This window comes from Ictidomys tridecemlineatus, chromosome 4 (assembly GCF_052094955.1).
Source record: "Ictidomys tridecemlineatus isolate mIctTri1 chromosome 4, mIctTri1.hap1, whole genome shotgun sequence".
NCBI classification, from domain to species: Eukaryota; Metazoa; Chordata; class Mammalia; order Rodentia; family Sciuridae; genus Ictidomys; species Ictidomys tridecemlineatus.
In genome coordinates, this window is record NC_135480.1 from 130,685,744 (window position 1) to 130,702,752 (window position 17,009).

At 36.4% G+C, this 17,009-nt stretch overlaps 1 long non-coding RNA gene and 1 pseudogene across 1 annotated transcript in view; one reads left to right on the forward strand and one right to left on the reverse strand.

Moving 5' to 3' along the window:
• LOC144376874 (uncharacterized) overlaps nt 1-17,009 on the reverse strand; it is a 256,260-nt gene that overhangs the window by 123,261 nt on the left and 115,990 nt on the right. The gene's annotated exons all lie outside the window — the stretch shown is intronic.
• LOC101975349 (actin, cytoplasmic 2-like) lies at nt 14,786-16,892 on the forward strand (annotated as a pseudogene).

Consider the following 17,009-nt stretch of genomic DNA (forward strand, 5'->3'; position numbering starts at 1 on the left):
CCATATACTAGTGGCACTACAATCCAACCAGCTCTAAATCAAAATCTGTTATTGGGCTTATTGACTTGATATCTCTTGAATCTTCCTACCTATCATGTTTAGATATTAGATGTCTCCCAAATGTTCATGTGTGAGACGATGCAAGAAAGTTTATAGGTGATATGATTGTGTATCAGAGTTATTAGTCTATTCACTATATAAATCTAATCACTGCATTAACTGGGTGAAAACTCTAGGCTGGTAGGGTATGACTGGAGGAGGTAGATCATTGGGTGTATGCTTTGGGGAGTGTATATTTTGTGGACAGAGCTTAGTCTCTCTCACCTTCCTGGTTTCATGCCCTGAACTGCTTCTGCCATGATATTTTGCCTCACTTTGGGCCTAGAGCAACACTTGGCCATATATGGACTGAGACCTCTGAAATCATGAAACCCAAAATAAACTTTTCCTCTTCTAATTGATTTTGTCAAGTCTTTTGGTCACAGCAGCAAAAAAAGTTGACCAAACACTACCTTATCTTGATTTTCCTAATGCCACCATTCTATCTATCCCCTCTTATTCTCCACGCCCCCTCACACTCACATATATACACACACACATTTCTCTCTCTCTCTCTCTCTCTCTCTCTCTCTCTCTCTCTCTCTCTCTCTGTCTCCTATAGGAGAGGTATCATTGAAAATGTAAATGTGAATGATGTTGGCCAAATGGTATTGTTACATTGTGTGCATGTACAAATATGTAACAAACCAAACCTTTATGTACAACTAAAATTCACCAATGAAACTATGAGAAAAACAGAAAATGCAAATGTGATCAGATCATACCCACTGCAAAATAAAATGCCTTCCCATTTATCTTAGGGTAGCCCTTTGGGGTCTGTTTTATCTTCTTTTTCTACCACAGCTTCCTTGTACTTTCCCCCTAGCTCTGCACACCCACACCTCCTTCAGTCTCCTCTCTGGCTCTGATCTGTCACCTTAAATCCTAGGTCTCATTATGGAGGTTCCTCCCACCAACCCTTTGTACTCTGATAATTCTTACCCTTCCTTGATATCCTAGTTTCCTTAGAGGACCTTCTTGATCTCCAGACCAGGCCAGATCCCCTGCTGTATGCATTCATAATCCTATAGAACTTCCTTTCACAGCAGCTGTCTCAACCCATCCCCCACTGGGATGGGCAGGAGCTACTGACAAAGATTCTCACTAGCCATGTTCTTCTCAATCCTCTTGCCAACTAGGTTTTAACTTTTGTATTTCTGTGCTCCTCTCCAAACTATCACGTTTTAACAAGAATTCTGCTAATTCAATTTAACCAGAATGCCTCCCTCAGTATTTAATTACTCTAGATACCTAATCAGTTTTCTCATCCCCCAGACGAGGTCTGATCACCATGGCCCACTCTCAAGCTAGAATCCTGGTAGGTCTATTGAATCCCCTTTCACCATGATATTTGCTGCTAGTAAATTTCCATCCACTTACCCCTTCCTGCTTCTCGGCTATAAATTCACAGTTTTACTTGTTGTATTTGGAATTGAGCCTAATATTCCTCCCCTGGTACAAAACCCCATTGTAGTGGTTCCTACACCTAGCTCAGTGTTCCTAAATAAAGTTTATAAAGAGTGTCATGAACAAAGTTTTTCTTTAACACTACAACTGACTGTATTCTTGCCCACAGGCAGGCATGCATAAGTGCATCCTGGCCCACACAGGCACTCAAACACAGAACTGAAGAATAGCTTTATTCTCTTCTAGTAGATGGACTTTCCTTGAGGTTATCTAGTTCACAGTTTTAGTACAATATTGGTTTTGGAAAATCCTAGCTAATTACTTTTCTTTTTTTCACCCCCTATTCAATTTGTTTCTTAAAGTGAATAGAGATCATGATAGAAAATAATTTTTAAAAAAAGCCAAGAGTAAACTGTTGTCTCTCTTTCTGTAAAGTCTAGAGGGTAACTTTTAAAAATCTGACTTTTTCTTTGTTAATAACTTTAACAATAAAAGATATAAGTTTGAAAGAAATTTGTGTCTATCTGAAAAATTGTCAAGGAGGCTGATTGAGACTGAAATTATATCTGAAGATTTTCAAATCTCACTCCCCCACACTAAGGTAATGTTTCCCTCCTTCTTGCAGCCCCATTTTAATTGCTTTCTTCTAAAGTTTCAGTAATTTTCTCTTGTATTTCACAGCCCTCGTAATAAACACTGAACTGAATATAATACTTATTCTGATCTTGGTGAATAATGTTCAAGCTATTGTTTCCAGTGCTAAACACTAAGTTTTAAGCTGGTGCAGAAGAACTGCATGGTTGGATGACTCCAGCACCATAGACAATGGTAGCTAGCTGGGACTTATATTTCTGTTTTGACTAGACTGTAATTTGCATTTGTATAAATAAGTCATGGTTCACATTTGTTTTTAAGTTGCTCTACTCTTGCAGGCATATAATCTTTGTAACCCACAGGGACCTAATTTCAAGTGTTGGGAGGCCATAACAAACAACACTATTCCAATTGTACACACCTTATTTACTTCATTTCTGTAAGAAAATGTGTCCAATTCTCCAGCAATGTATCGAGAAGGAAAAGCCTTGGCCTTCTCTTTAAGGTTAGCTATTCAAGCCATAAAAATGACAGGAAATAAAGAAGAAAACTATCCTAGGCTTTAGTATCTTCCACTACTTTAAATCTTGGTAACTCTCCGCCTCCAGTGAACTGCTGCCACTGTAAAGTACATTCCTTGAATGCTTTGGTTTAAGATGGCATAGACAGAGAAGAGGCAGAAGTCTCTGATGAAACTTGTCCCAAGACCATGAGGTCCCTGATTGAATGGTGATGTGTATCTGTGCCCAGAATTCAGCGAAAAGCAAGTTATTCACAAGCTATGGGACTCTACAAATTTCTTAAAATTAATTTCACCATTTCCAATGCCAAGTGATGTGGGATAACGTTCAAAGAACAGTAGTGATAACAGCTTGTAATGGCCATTGATATCCATCCTTCCACAATGAACTGATCTTCCTTAAGTTTCTTTGGTCAGTAAAGTGGAAATGTCAAAGTGTCTTGCTCTACCTATCAAAAGTTTGATGATTATTTGCAAGCTTATGTTGGCTTACTTTAACAAAGCCATTGCTGAAAGAGGACATGTGAAGACTGAGAATTGCTTACTTGAGCAAAACTTCTAAGTTATGCTAATCAGAGATAGTATGGCCTCAAGATAAAAACCTTCTAATGAATGATTTTTATAAACATAGACCACATCAATGTTGAATCAGTCCACACTCAGGCTGCGCACTTTGTGCTGTATTTATTTGTTCTTTTCATCAGAACCTCTTTCATGTTAAATACTTTGTCTTGACTATCAATCAAACCTACCTTACCAGAAAGAAGTAACAATGACAGAGAAAGGGTTTAATAAATCCAGACATAGCATTCCCTTTCAGAAAACAAAAAATGTTAGAGGCATTCAGAGGGGAGAAAAATCATAATTGATAGAAGTCTCTTTCCCTTACTTAAACATCTATTGATGTTCTCTTGTGTACAAAGTGTCATAGTTAACAGTAGGAGTTGCTTGTTCCGAAGGAAGGAAGCATAAAAGGTTCAAGTCACCCTGGTTAAGTGGATGGGCCCTGGCTGCACTGACAAGCCTGTGAAGAAGAACATAGAAAGGAGAGGAAACCCAGAGGTATAAGAGGAAGAGTCAAAGCTGAGGAATTGAAAGCCACCCTGGCTTCTACCCCTACCTAATGGAGTGTGAGAAGAGCGCCACAAAGGAAATGTGAAAGGAAAATTGTCTCTCTAACAACAACCAAGAAATAGTGGAAAGACAGAAAGGAAGCAGGAACTGGGAAATGTGGAGGTAGACTGACATTGTTAAAAGGAAACCTGTTTCCAGATGGTATGAAGAAAATCTTAAATACCATGAAACCTGCCTTCATATATGCATCTCAGACCACATGTTGAATTGGATGGAAGTAAAAATCTGTATCCTTTTTGAACAGTGATTCTTTAAGCTTACTCCAGGTTGGTGGCACAGAACTGAAGAATCCAGAGACACCAGAGCAGAATCTGGACAAGAGGCAGTTCCTCTGGGTTATAGTCATAAGACCATTCTGTGTTTAATTCTCAACTCTTTTTTGAGGAATTCTGTCACTATAAATTTCTAAGAGTAAAAAATAGCCCTGCTGGAAAGGTAGCATATGGAGAAAGAATGTTGATTATGATTTTTTCAAATATGAAAGAGCTTCAGCGGCAACATTTTGGACTCTTGAAAATTTAGTTGATTCTTATAATGTCATGAAAAAGGAAACTGCAACAGATGAAGCAAGTTAAGTTTTAGCCTTGTCTTAAGACTTAAAGATCAAGATATTCTAAAAAGGATTTTAGACTAATTTCAAAAATGTGAGAGAAAGAGAGCGAGAGCGCGAGAGGGAGAGAGAGAGAAACAGAGAGACTGAGAGGTGATCAGAAAAATAAATTTTAAAGTATATTTAGGACCTATGTGTCTTTGAACATGTTGCTGTTATTGTTATTATAAGGTTTTAAGAAGTCTTAGGTGTTGCTGATTATTGCTCTGAAGTTACAAGGGCATTTTCAATTGATCTCACTCTAGGAAGGGATTGCACATGCATTGGTCAGCTTTCTGTGGCTGTGACCAAAATAGCTGACAAAAACACCTTAAAGGAGGAAAAGTTCATTTTGGCTCATGGTTTCAGAGATCTCAGTCCATGGTCAGCAGATTCCATTGTTCAGCGCCTAAGGTGAAGGCAGAACATCATGGTAGCAAAGGAAAACTGCTCAGTTTATGGTAACCAGGAAGCAGAAAGAGAGAGCACAGGAAGCCAGGGGGACAAGATATGATCATCAAGGGCACATCCCCAATGACCTGTTCGGTCCAACCACACCCACACTGCCTAGTTGCCACCCAGTAATTCTTTCCAATTATTTACCTATTGAATGGATTGATCCACTGATAATATAATCAGTTAACCTCCTAATATTCCTGCATTGTCTATTGCATGAACTTATTTGGAGAAACCTAATATCCAAACCATGATAGGCCATCTAGGGAAAGTATAAGAGAATAACCACAACAGTTTCTGACCTGCTTTGGGTCCATCTCAAAAAGGAAAGACATATTAAAGACACAAAATATTTCACTGGAGGAAAATAAGTACACGTGTTACATTTGTTATCTACACTCTCCCATTTTAAGCACAGGATGTAATCATTTATTCTTTTACATGATACCTGCTTTCAAGCAGGTTACATCCTGCTAAGAAACAGCAAGATAAAAGACAAATCCAACACAATATGAGGAAAAAGATGATGAGGAGGAGAAGGACCAGAGTAGAGCTACATATAAGATAACTTGGAGCACAGAGGAGGAATTTTCAACATCACCTTGGAAAGGCAGAAAAGATGACTTCAAAGAACAGAGTCATTTGAGTTGCATTTAGAAAGAAGAGTGGGTGTTTTCCATTTGAGCAGGGTGATGAGAGGGTCATTTCAGGAAAAAGGAGGCCTAGGATGCACAAAAACTTACATTCTTCTTGGGGGTGGAATGAAATGACAAGAGATACAGGTAAAGAGATGGTGCAGCCCAGATTATGAAAATGATGTGTTGAGGCTTTAAGTTCTGTCTTATGGTGATGTGATAGGAAGATAGAGGGAGTTTTAGGAGGAGAAAGATATGTCCAAATATGCAGCTTTGGAATATGTTTTAGCAATAATTTTGTTAAAGTTAATAGTTCTCAATTAGTTGAAAGCCAATCAGCTGAACAGGTATTCTCAGTAGTTTTTTTGTTCTTTTCTTTTCTTTTTTTTTTTAATTTTGCCTTCAATGTGTCTAGTGTTTCAGGATTTTCTTTGAAGTTTCTAAATGCAACTGAGTAACTTTCTGACCTCTAATTCCTGCCCTCTAGAAAATGTCAAGCCCTGTTCTCTTGAGGTAAGTGAATATAAGTTGACATTGTTCTCCAGAGAAACAGAAAATTAAACACTGGAAAAAAATATCTATTTTTCTATTCTTACCTGCTCATAAAGAAGGACACTCCTGAGATTATTTCATTTTTTTCAATTGTATTATTAGGAGTATTCATGGTTTCAGTGCATTAGTTTATAGGATATCTAGCTAAGGTCTCACTGAATGAAAAGGAGGGAAGAAACTTACCTAACAGTTGTCATGAATAACTTGTCTTTATAAAAATCACTGTACTAGCAAGTCTCTGGAATGTGTTTTTGTCACACGAAATTGCCATAACCAGGCAAAGAAGGAGGTTAGTTTAAGAATGTCAGCTATTTTTAAACTAGATTTCCAGGTCACTGAAATTCCCAGGATCAAAAATAGTATTCATAAAACCATGAGAAGTTCCTCAGAGTTGTTCTGTGTTTCTCCAGCATAAGTTATGTCATGAGGCAATAGCTACCCTGCTCAGGATTTTTAAGAGTGGGAAGCAAAGTGATTTGAGGATTACAGAAGAAAGCCACTCTACTCATGAGAAGACAAAATCAAGTGTGACAGCCAGATACAAGTATTCTTAGAAATAGGCTCACATGATTTGTGTAGATGTTATGAAGAGCTGTTAGTGAAGTCTAGTGTTTTTCAATCTCTCTGGGTTAAATGTAAAATCTTCCTCAGCTCTAAGTGAAAGTCTTCCTACATTACATCCAAGTTAATTTGGGAATTGTGCATCATCTTCTCTCAGAGAGATGTAAGATTGTCTTTATCTTTACAGTCTTAATGGTTCTTGAGATTTGGAGTTAGATCCAAAAGTGGCAAAGTGAAAAAAAAAATCATCAGTCTAGGGATCAAAAAACCAATTTCAGCCCTGGTTATGCTACGCACAAGTGGTCTTGTGGGGCCATTGGGTCTCAATTGAACCTTAGGCTTTTGATTTTTAAAATTGGGACATTCCTCCCCACTCCTTTTAGATTACTTCTGCTAGATGATCTGTGTGGATCCAGGACAATGTGAAAGCATCAACCCAATGTTTTAATAGCATTATATAAATATAAGTGTCAGTACTAGTGATGACCAAAGACAGCCCTGTTAAGATAATATCTTTTTAGCAGAGAAATGAGGTTGTGAAGTCAATATTAATGATCTTTGAGGGCCTGGGTGAATGGCAGAAGAGATGAGAAATTGGGAGGTTTGAAATTCCTCTTAAGAACTGAGATTTTTGGCAGAAGACATCTTTCAGGCTTTCCAACTTAATGAAAGTACAACTTTGATGTAGTAATACAAGCTATTTTGTATATTGACCTTGAATTTTAATGATTCACAAAGGATTAAAGATACTTCAGTTAAGAGTCTAGTGTCTTAAGCCCCACATCAGACTGAGCTCTGTTCCTGTCTTTCTGGCCGTCTAGTTGGCCTGGACAACAGAAATCATAACTGTTACTTAATATCTAGGATAGAATATCAGCATGATGACATTAGACTGGGTGACAAAGTCCACATAAGTTGTTTGGGTCAGAAACCACACAGTTTAAGATGCAGTAAATTTGTCATATATGAATTCAAAAGTATTATCCCATGGACAACACAAGTTCTCTCTCCTGACTCCTTCTAGGTACATAATTGTGGAATTACTTCCGACCTTCATATATCCTTCCTTTGTTCCATCAACCAGTTGTCTAAACCTACATATTTTTGCTGTAGATTCTTTCGGTGTTCTTGGCCCAAAAGAGAGAGAGGTACCCAAAGGATCCCAAGGAATAAACAATATTATCAAAGTGAACCAGACAGCATCTGCAAACCTAGTTTCTGTTGGATGATATGAAGTTTCAACAAACCAGTGAGCTAAATTTAGAGACTATGCCCCAATTTTTATTTCTGTTGAGAGTACCTTATTGTCATCCCAGTTTTCACTGCTTACAACTGCTTTCTCAGCACTCTTTTTCCTTTCCTACCTCACAAGAAAATGCTCTTGTGTTTATGTCAACTCCCTACCTGACTCTTGACTTAAAGAAGAGCTCAGACTCTCCACCAACAGAATAAATCCTTTCATTCCTTCTATTGAGCTTCCCCCAAGAGCTGTGGCAGTTTTGCCCACAGAAGTGGTTCTGTCTATAATTCCTGCTAGTCAGTCTTGCTTCAAAGGCCTGGGACAGATCAGCTGAATTGTTCTCTATTCCCACTCCGCAGTGCTTAGCCTCACTCTAGTTTCCTAGTTCCTCCTCTTTGTCTTTGCTTGATCATCAGGTCTCATGCCTCATTTCCTCATGCCTCATATAGGAAAAGTTGGAATAGGATAATGGTAAATATTATGTTTTCTCGGCATTGGAAGAGTTAAAAATTCAAGATAATTTGTTCCCAACTGCAAAAAAAAAAACAAAAAAAAACAACCAGATCCAAACCAATCCTAGTTCTTCCTCATGTTCCTTCTGTTCTGTGAAAGTATGCATGAGATTTCAGTATCCTCTCCTGGGCAGCTGTCCACACTGCTCCTTTAGACTCTGTAGGCAGAACATCTACATTACATGGCCCTGCCCTGTGGCCACCCTGGACTATAATACTAATGTTACATTTATTGTGTGCCCAGGGCACTTCCAACTCAGTACTATCTTCCCTGTTCCTGGTGCTGCACTAAGCTCCCCATATGCTGGAGGCCATTTTCTAAAGAGCACATGGAGATCATGTCTTGAAGTAATCAAAGCCAAGATAGAGGCTCAGGCCACTTCTCTCATGTCCATTGTAGTCTTCCTACTTGTAAAGTAAGCATAACCAATTACACTTTATAGTGTTATGAAGATTTAATAAGATAATGTCTGAAAAGGCATTAAGACAGAGCATGGTGCATAGTAGTAGATCCATCAATAATACGAGTTACTGACTTGGTCATTAGTGGACACAATAGAGAGTAGTATCTATGAGCAGACTCCAGAGACAACTTCAGACTTGAACCCTGGCAATGAAACTAATTAGCTGTGTATTCTTGGACAAGCTAATTGACTTTCTGCATTTCTTTTCTCATGTGAAAACTGGGAATGATGATGACGATAGAACTCATCTCATTAGGCTGGCATGGGGGTCAAGTACTTAAAAAAGAACCTGACATATACATTGTAAGTTGTGTGTATGTGTTAGATTTTATTGATACTGTTATCAGTAGTGGTCTCAGATACTGCTTTAACCAAGAATGTAAACATATGTTGTGCCCTAAATTAGATTTTTCTAATTCTATATTTCTTCATCCTGCTCTCTAACTCTCTGCACTATCATTGCCTTCAATCATCACTAGATAATAATTTAAGATAATAACGCATATTTCCCATTAAAAGTTCAACATCCAAGGACTAGGACTGATATGCTCAACTCATTCCTGTCCTATCTCAACCCCAAACACAGGCCCTTCCCTCCTTGAGCACTGAAAGTCATACAGAGTTAACTAAACATTTCTTCCTCCAGTAGTGACCCCCAGCACTCAGGATGAGAGTCCTTTTATCTCATAGTTTGCTTCTTTTTTTCCTCCCAAAGAGGTGATAGAAGCTCTAGCTCTTTCTATTCAGCTGTTTCTTTTCTACTTAAGAACACAAGGAAATAAAGAGCATGACTTAAGCTCCTCATAAAAGTACTAATGTGAAGTTTTGCAAATTTCCCATTTTTTGACAATATAATTTTATAAAAACAAGGAAAGACAAAAAAGAAAGAAAGAAAGAAAGACACTTGGGCCAGTTGCTGAATGGTGACAGCACTCCGATCTCATTGCTAGCCTTCCTTTTACCAAATTCCTATTTAAAGCTTTGAAGTTCCACAGACAGAACTTTCTGGAACACGTAATATAGATTAAAAGCAAGAAAATTTCATCAATAGAGCATTTTACTTAAAAATCTAAATGCTAAAAGGCTAAAAATTCAACCTAATTAGAATGGCTGAATGCAGAGTCACAATTAAACAGGGAGAGAATTATGGAAAAGTAAATATTTACACACACATTGTACACTTATTAGGATTTACAAAGAAATGCTTCTCATCTGCACAGCTTTCCTTTGTAATGATATTGTTATGAGGCAATAAATGTGGTTATAGTTAATAACAGATGTTAAATGGCATAATTCATCCAGAAACCTCACTAATTACTGCAGAAGTGCGAGACAAATGTACAGCATCAGATGGGAGGAATTTCTTATCTGTTAGTCTGTAAACTGAAAATATGAAAGGTCACTTCTAAGTAAATAATTAAAGTAAAGCTATATTTATTTAAATGAAAAATTTAAACACTTTAAAATTACAACAGGCTTTGTCTTCCAGAGAATTCATGCTTCATTCAGAGAAACAAATTGGCCTGAATGAGTTTGAGTTAACTTGGCCACTCTAGTGGTAATCATTTTCTAAATTAGTTCTGGAAGAATGTTCCATATTTTAAACTGTATTATTTGCTATCTTTAGGATGATGCTTACCATCAAATATTTCATTTCCTTCAGCTCAATCTGTCTTTTCTTACAAGGGCATTGGGACAAGTAAAGGGGAGGGGGGGTAAGATATAATGGCATTTAAAGTAATTTTATTTAATTTAGATCATATAGGGTAAAGTTGGGAAAGTAAAATGCTTAAAATAAATTTTCATAATAAATTTGGGAAGGCTGATTGGAAAAATTAAAATAAACAGACATCTTTTATTATCTTTGCAAAAGCTTACAACCCTAATAATCATTATGAAACTCCCTACTCTCCTAACATAGTTGACTTTCATTTTACTCTGTAATGTTATTCAGTTGTTATTTCGACTTCCACATTGTCTTAATACTGGTAGTTGATTTGTACCATATTTTTCAAAACTTTCCTTCTTGGTTTTAATTTTTATTGGTCTTCAAAACCAAAGAGCTAGCTCTACATCTTGACTTAAGTAAAATAAGGATGGTGAAGCTGAAACAACAACATTACCAAGGTTTTTGGTTATACAAACACACATCTGTGCTATGCATGTGCACATTGATGAACACACACATCAGAGAGAGAGGGAAAGAGAGATGTAGCAAGAAGCAGAGAGAAAAGATAGATATTGAAATAGAAACAAAACTGAGACAACCACTACCTTTAGTTTTCTGTGAAACAGAAAACATCATGCAAAACCTGAATTTATTCAGTGTTCACTTCTCCCTTTTCATGGCGGAGAGCCTGGTGGCCAAATGGAATTTTTGTTGTTTGTGTGTGTATTTCTTTTTCTTTTCTTTTTTAAAATGTTTTTGAGTGAGAAACCTTGAATCATTTTTTTTCTTATTTTCTGGAGAATAATTTGTCTGATACAATAAAAATCTGTATCTATCTATCTATCATAGACACACACATCCATGTAATTATTGAAGTCAAAGTAGAATTTTTTCTTTCATATTATCTTTTGGAAGAATATAAAAAGAAATCTGATTAGAAAGACAGCAGGGATAGTTTATTATAGGGACATAGGCAATGGACTCTACCAGTGCTTCCCAAACCTCCAGCATAGAAGCATCACCTGGGGTATTTCTGAAAGATGGGTTCTAATTCAGGTGGTCTGCAAGTGGGCCTGACATTAAATTTTCAGGTGCTACTGCTTCTGCTGCTGGACCACACTGTGAGTAGCAAGGGTCCTAGAGGATTTTTGGCAATCTCATCTAAATCTGAATCCTTACACAACAGGACTTGTGTCATCAGTTGCAGAGTTCTGAAAAAGAAAGCAAAGCAAAAGTTTCACATTGAACCTTAAATTAGAAAACTAAAGAATACTTAAGGGTAATTCTGATTTATTTCATATCCCATGATGTTCCATAGTGCCACAGAGAATCATTCCAGATGGCTAAAATAGTATGTTTGTAACATTCTCCTTTGAAGACAGCCTGCAACACTGCTTGGTAGTTAATTCAGTATTTAACAACCTCTACCATATTTAGCAAAAGTTCCCTATGCTTTATCATCAACTAATTCTTTATGTCCAAACCCCATTAAAGCAGAAAATTCCTCTAAATGATACTTCTTTCTAAACTCAAAAACTATTCATTAATATGTACTCTCTCACTTTCCATTCTGTACACTAAGCTACCTCAGATGGTTTAGACCTTTCTCAATGGGACATTTTCCAGGCCTTTAATCATTTGGGTAATCTTATCTGAGTGATGTCATTCCCCACAGAGAGTAATTTATTCTATCCTCAGCTGAAAAACATCCATCCTCTTCTTTGCTTTCATTCTTTGAATCCCTAATGGCCCACTTTGTTTCAATAATTTCTATTTCAGAGTTGGGAATATAGTTCAGTGGAGAGCATTTGCCTAGCATGTGTGAGGCCCTAGATTCAATCCTTAGTATCACCTCTTTTATATAAACTTTATGGATCATTGTCATCTTGTTAAGATCTTTTGGTGAGTATCTACCAAATCTCCATGTTGCTCTAGGTAAATGAATTAGATTGTATTACAGAAAGATTATATTACTTTAGTGAAAGATTTTATTTCAATAGGCAAGATTGTGAACATTTACCTGTAGGGAGAGTGTTCAAAACAATATTAAATGTCACGGTCACTGACACTTAAAGATCAAGAAGAAGAAGGTAGGAAGGAGCAAACTTGACCTTGCAATATCATGCATTTTCCATCCCGGAAGAAAGGGTGTATCTTGCAGTATCCACAAATTAGAAGATTAAATTTGATGTCTTGGGCTACCTTGTGCTTTATTTTCTCATTTACAGGAATGAAAATTATATTACCTCAAATTTGTATGAATATTAAATAACAATGCTTTATTAAAGCTTTATCATAGATCTGAAAAATTGTAATTTGTTTCACAGACACTCATGTTTATTCAAAATATGTGTAGGTCTCCTTTGCAAAAAAAAATCCAAATTATGGACTCTATATCTGCAATGATACAATCCATCCAATTATGCTTATATCTAAAGTGTAAACAATGGTTATAATTTTGGTCCTGTGCTGAGTGATAACTTATGTCATTTTTATATAATAATGATATTATTGCTAGGTATTAATAATAAAAAATATAAATGCATGACTATCTATTATCACTTTTAGTTATAATTAATACAAAATATTTCCCTTATAAAGGGGGATAACCTTATTATTAATCAAGTAACATTAGAAGTGATTTAAAATTTATTATTTAAATCATTGTGATATATAATTTAATTCTGAATATGTCATTGTATAAATCAAAACCAATATTTCCTGCCAATACAAACAGGTCTAAAGTTTTAAAACAGTCTTTACCTTGAATTTGGCCTCAGCAAAATTGTTTTTCTTTTAATGAATGCTTTTAAGTTTTACACATATGTAGGTTAAAGGCAAGTAGCTAGTTCCATGTTAGGAAAAACAAGAAGCCCTCCAGTCAATACCTTTCCCTTAAATTCCCACTCTATAGAAATCCTTTAAGTCTTTTGGCTTATTCTTTTGTACTTGTATCTTTAAATCTTTAATCTTTAATAATTAACTTATCATACCTCTCCAGATTTTTCTGTTAGGCTTTATTTACTGATTACCTACTTTTAAGGTCACTTAATTTTCTCTCACAAACTTTACAAATGTGTCCAAATCTTCACCCCCTTCATCTCAATAGAGTAATGTCATATTTTCCATCAGTATCTGGAGTGTATATTATTATGACTATATAAATATTAAGCAGAATTGAATATGTACTATAATTAGTTTTATATTTTTTCACATATTTTTTCCTTTTTTTGGCTTATTTTCTCTGAAGCTAATAATCCTTTTTAAATTTTTATTTACTTAGATTTCTAAACACATTACTACTTTACATCCAAACTCTTCTCCAGCTGAAAAAAATTCTCAATATTTTCTAACTCCTGAGGTATTTGATCTATGTCATTATTCTCTGATATAAGGAGTTTGACTCATAGTGGGGTAGGGATGGGGAGCATGGAAGGAATAGATAAACTCTAGATAGGGCAAAGGGGTGGGAGGGGAAGGAAGGGGGCAAGAGTTTAGCAATGAAGGTGGAATGTGATGGATATCATTATCTAAAGTACATGTATGAAGACATGAATTGGTGTGAACAAACTTTATAGACAAACAGAGATATGAAAATTGTGCTCTATATGTGTAATAAGAATTGTAATGCATTCCACTGTCATGTATTTAAAAAATAAAATCAATTTAAAATAATAATTTCTATACTTTATTGTTTCTATGATTTCTTTTGGAATCCCTGTTATTTAAATACCAAAACTTAAAAAACTAACCTCTAACTTTCTCTATTTCTTAGTTTTTAACTTTCTCCTGTTTTCTAGATTTTTTATTTGGTCTTTCTAGATAATTATTTGAGGTTTTTATTTCTACTTTAAGAATTTTTAATATTGATTCATATATATTTGGTTTTAGAGAATTTCTGATTTCTTTTTTTAAATAAATATATTTTTAATTGATACAGAAAAATAATTGTGCATATTTATGGGGTATTGTGATGTTTCAATCACACACATATCATATAATGTTTATCATTACCTTATCATGAAAACATTAAAATACTTTCTTCTAGCTTTTAAAAATATGCAGTTTATTTTTTTTTGTCTATAGTCACTCTGGCACTCAATCACACACAAGAACTTCTTGATCCTCTCTATAACTTAGTACTTATTGATCAACCTCCTCTCATCCTTGCATTTCTCAAGAAAATACTAGCAAACCAAATCCAATAGAACTACAAAGATTATTCACCATGATATGATTTTGTATATAGAAAACTCCAAAGATTCCACCAAAAGATTTTTAGAATGGACAAAACTGTAAAGTAGCAGTATACAAAGTCTACATACATAAATTTTTTTATACACCAATAATGAAATGGCTGTGGAAGAAATTAGGAGAAGAAACCTGGAGATAAAACCAAGTATGTGAAAGAATTCTACAATGAAAATTACAAAATATGGAAAAAAATTTGAAGAAGAAACAAGAAGATGGGAAGATATCCCATGTTCATGGATTGGAAGATTCAATATTGTTAAAATGTCCATAATACAAAAAAGTGACTTTTAGAGTCAATGCAATCCTCACAAAATACCAATGACATTCTTTACAGAACTATAAAAGAATCCTAAAACTCATATAAAATCAAAAAAGATCTCAACTAACCAAACAATCCTGAGGAGTGAGGGAGGAACAATGATGAAAGCATTAAAATTCCTGATTTTAAAACATACTACAAAACCAAACCATAGTGACAGACACAGAATAGCTGTGGCATAAAAATATACCTGGAGACCAGTAGACTAGAATAGAGGACACAGGAATAAATCCATATATCTTCAGGAAACTGATTCTTGACAAAAATGTGAAAAACATATATCAAAGAAAGAACAGCCACTTCAACAAATGCAAAGAAGATTGGATATTTACACATAGAAGACTGAAACTAGACTCCTATCTCTTACTCTGTACAAAAATTAACTTAAAAATGAATCAGAGACACCTGCACAACTATGTTTATTGTGGAACTATTCACAGCAGAGAATATATAAAACTTAGCCAAGTTCCTGTCAACAGATGAATAGATAAAGAAAAATGTACACAATAGAGTTCATTTAGGCATAAGTGACAATGAAATCCTCTCATTTGTAGAAAATGGATGAAACTGGAGGTCATCATGCTAAGTAAAATAATTCAGGCATAGAGAGACAAGTATTGCATATTTTTCTCAAATGTGGAAAATAAAAACAATGATGACTGTATATTTTGTTTCCTCTGCATTGTTTCAGTTGCCATTTATATCAGATATTTCCCCCAAATGCTTGGTGATTCCTTATAGTCTGCTCCAATTAATGATTAGGGCACCAAGCAGCTGATTGGAGCTACTGGGGTCTGAACTCAAGTAAGATATATTATATGCTTGTATAATTATGTCAAAATGGTTTCTACTGCCATGTATAACTAAAGAAGAACCAATTTTTTAAAAAAGCTGATTGGAAGTTCTGTATTCATTTTCATAGTCTAGGCTTGTTGGCTATTGGTTTTACTATATGGAGCTATATTAAGTCTTTTTAGGAAAAATTCCAAGGCCACATCACATCACTCGCTGGCCACTGGCTGGTGCTCCATGTCTTCCTGCCACTCTGCCAATAGCAACTGAAGAAGAGATCACCACGCTTGCAATTGACAATGGCTCTAGCATGTGCAAAGCTGGCTTTGCTGGCAACGAACAGGTGCCACGAACCCCAGGCTGTGTCTGTCTTCATTGCCCAGAGCCCTTGCCTCCAGGGCATGATGGTAGGCATGGCCTAAAAGGACTCCTACATGGGCAATGAGGCCCAGAGCAAGCATAGCATTCTGATCCTGAAGTACCCCCATGGAGCACGGCATCATCACCAACTGGACCGACTTGGAGAAGATCTGGCACCTCACTTTCTACAACAAACTGCATGTGGCCCTTGAGGAGCACCTTGGTGCTGCTGACCAGGGCTCCCTTGAGCCCAAGGTCACCAGAGAGAAGATTACTCAGATCACGTTTGAGACCTTGAATACCTTGGCTATGTATGTGCCCATCCAGGCCATACTGTATGCCTCTGAGCATAACACTAGTATTGTCATGAACTCTGGTGATGGGGTCACCCAAACAGTGCCCATCTATGAGGGCTATGCCCTCCACCACACCATCCTATGTCTAAACCTGGCTGTCTGGGACCTGACAGATTACCTCATGAATATCTGACACAGCACAGCTGTAGCTTCACCACCATTGCTAAGCAGGAGTTCGTGTGTGACCCAGGTGTAGCTGACAGGATGCAGGAGATCACAGCCCTGGTGCCCAGCACCATGAAGATTAAGATTATCATTTCCCTCTGAGCAAAAATAGTCTGTGTGGATTGGCGGCTCCATCCTGGCCTCACTGTCTACCTTACAGCTGATGTGGATCAGAAAGCAGGAGTACAACTAGTTGGGACCCTCTATCGTCTAACACAAATACTTCTAGGTAAATCAATCAGGTGCCAGGCACCTGCTGCATGAGCTGATTCTACAAGTATAAATTTGCCCTGCCAAGTGTATATTCCTCATGCTAGCCTCATGAAACTGG